This window comes from Papilio polytes, unplaced genomic scaffold (genome assembly GCF_000836215.1).
Source record: "Papilio polytes unplaced genomic scaffold, Ppol_1.0 DF822400.1, whole genome shotgun sequence".
NCBI lineage: Eukaryota > Metazoa > Arthropoda > Insecta > Lepidoptera > Papilionidae > Papilio > Papilio polytes.
This window is the reverse complement of record NW_013526804.1, coordinates 278,504-282,041: the sequence shown is the minus strand read 5'-3', so window position 1 is coordinate 282,041 and position 3,538 is coordinate 278,504.

Genomic DNA, 3,538 nt, shown 5'->3' with positions numbered 1-3,538 from the left:
GTAGACGTGGTCGGTGTTGAAGAGGCCGCGCCTGTGGACCTCACGAGGCGACTCGGGTTGACGCGACCGCCGGACCGGCCGGCTATTGCGTTCTCCGTGGAGAACATTCTAGACCCTAACAAATTCACTGGGAGATCTGACGTATCTCTCAGATACGAAGACCATTACTGGAGACCGCATTATGATAGAGATGATAGTGATTCTGGTAAGTTCAACTTACATCCTATTCCGTTTATACGTAAAGCTTAAACCTTGCAAAGCACGTTTAAAGCTCTTATAAATTATCATTTATATTAGCTCTACATTTACAATGGTATAAGACAAATAAACACTTACATAATGTTGAATAAAAGTAAAAATACTCACAAGAAACATTTTATGCAGCCGCGGACTTCCCCTTAAGCTTCAATTGAAGCCTCTAACTTTCTTCTGTAAGGAATATTTTGTCGCCTTACTGCTATTTTCTGAAACGTCTCTCTTCTATTGATAGCCATTTCTGCAAATAAAATTGCTGTGTTAATTCATTTGCTATATTTATTTAGTTCGATATAACATTAATTTATATTGGAAATATTTCCAAACACTAGATATACTTAGCTTGTTTTGCACAATAGATTTGGAAAAAAACTTCGATATGCTTCTAGACTACATAATTTACTTAATTGAACTTGTTTACGTGATAACTGCAAATAGGAAAATAATACAAATAATGTAAAAAAAGCATTCCATAACATTATTTTTAAACCAACAGTATATCTAAACACTTTCGTAAAAAATGACCACAAAAATCTACCATTTTTAAAATACAATGAGTATCTAATCAGCATTATAAATGAACTTTAGATGGATGGTTTTGATTTTTTGATGTTATAACTAGCTGTTGCCCGCGACTTCGTCCGCGTGGTATAAGAAAACATACTATTTAAATAACAAAAGCTACGTAACCCTCAGGAACCGGACATTTCTCGGGGATGAACCTTATCTCATGTATAGTCCAGGCTTTGTTTTATATCTGTGCCAAATTTCAATAAGATATGTTGAACCGTTGCAGAATGATCGAGTAAACATTAAAAAACTTAATTAATGAATACCACGGGAATCGTAATTATTCCCGGGATAAAAAGTAGCCTATGTATTCTTCCAGACTATGCTCTATATCTGTGCCAAATTTCATGGAGATCCGTTCAGCCGTTTAGGTTACAAACGCTAACAAACATCCATCCATCCAAACTTTCGCATTTATAATATTAGTAGGAAGTAAGATGTAACTTTAGAATGACGGAATGTCGCATTGGCTACTAACGAATTTTTTTTCAATACCTCGTAAGCGATAGTTGTAGTTAATTTAAATTTGATCCTAAATAAAAAAAAAAAAACGAATCCGCACGTAGCATATTAACTTTTAAATGCACTTCACTATGTAAATACATTTAACTATTAGTTTTATAGTTTATTATTTGCGAATATTAACTATTGATTATTTAAATATTGTGTTTTTGATAGAATACGTGACGTCCACGAATCTATAACAAGGTCGTAACAGTTTAAACAGATGTAGTTTTTATTACTTTAAAGTTAAGGTTAATTTTATATCGGAAACGTTAGTTTATTGACAAAATCTTTATGTCTCAATTAAGTACGTGACGAAAAGTAAACGTTTTAGTACAATAGCATATCCGGAACTAGAGAACTAGAGAACTAGAGAACTCAATTATAGTTGTGTTGATTGAAATGTCTGTTCCGACGGACGTTTTTTTTAAACCGTCGTCGGTTTTATAAGTGTATGCAATATTTATAGTTAATTTAATGGCTATTAGATTGGAAGTCCACGTTTAACAAAGCTTTAACATCATCGAACGAATAGGTCGGCTCGCCCGGTGTAATACCACGACCATACAGAAGACAGATGTGAAGTGGGAACCATTCAGCGTACAGCCTGATGAGTTTGGAGCCTAATTTTCTTTTCACCCTTTTCTCATGAGAAAAGAATGGGAAGGAAAAGTGGATTTGACAGCGGAGAAGAAGCAGAGGCAAGAAAAACATCATGCTTATGTGCGTCTCCTCGTCTGTCAATTAAGGGTAGACAATGCAACTGCAATTGCGGATGTCTATGGGCAGCGCTCGCTTCGCCATTTCGGCGGATTCAAGTGGCCGCTTGCTCGTTTGCCATCTTATGACATAAAAATAGAAGACATAGCTTAATATGTACTTATACGAAAAAAATTAATATATCTTACTAATATTATAAATGCGAAGCTTATATGAATGGATGGATGTTAGAGTATGTAGCGTAAACTGCTGAATGGATCTTGATGATATTTGGCATACATTTAGAGGATAGTCTGAAAGAACACATAGCCTCTTCCTTTTGTTTTTATTTTAATTTCACGCGGACGAAAGCTAGTTTAAAAAAAACTTGCCTCTTTAATTTTTCAGCTATTCTGTAATCTTACTAATATTATAAATGCGAAAGTTTAGATGGATGGATAGATATTTGTTAGAGTTTGTACCCTAAACGGCTAAACGGATCTCGATGAAATTCGACAGAGACGTAGAGGATAATCTGGAAGAACACATAGGCTACTTTGTGTTTTTTTTTTAATTTCACGCGGACGTAATCGCGGGCGAAAGCTAGTTCAATAAGAATAAACGCATGCCTTCAAATATATGTATATATTTACCCAAAGAATATGCAGAAAATTGAGAGTAAAACGTCTGTTATAAAATACCTTTTTGCATATCAATACTGTCTGTTGAGAGGCGATTTTTTTTTCCGTCGGCCGATGTCCGCCGCATCCGGAAACAACTAAACTGTCAACACGACAGCTGCTACTAGCGAACGCGCAAATTGATTTATACCTCCCATTTTATGGTTTATTAAACTTTTAATTATCCGTTAAAGTATTTATACTTTAATATTAATATTTGTTTAAAGATTGAATGTTTATTGTCCATTGCCTAACATACTTCATACTAATATTATAAATGCGAAAGTTTAGATGGATGGATGTTTGTTAGAGTTTGTAGCCTAAACGGCTGAACGGATTTCGATGAAATTTGGCATAGACGTAGAGGATTGTCTGGAAGAACACATAGGCTACTCAGTATTGTTTTTTTTATTTCCGCGCGGACGGAGAATCGGGCAAAAGCTAGTATGTGTATAAAATTAATATTGTAATTTTAATCTCTACCTTAAAAAATCGGGGACATTTTTTATGTCGCAGTCGAAAAATAATAAAATTTTGGAATGACTGGAAAAGTTGATATTTTTTATACTCATATCTTATAATAGATGTAGGTAAATAGATAGGTGGTCGTTTGGTAATGACTTATGTTTCGTTCCGACTTAAATGCGCCTTTTGATGGTAATTACAGTTAAGTCTATCATTATTCCCTTTTAAAAATTATGTTGTCTCCGTCTGGCTGGCTTTTAAATATAAATAAAATAAAATAATCATAGTTTTCTATATATACTAATAAAAATCTTTATCTTTACTATTATAATAAAGCGTAAACACACACTTCTTTGTTGCCTAAG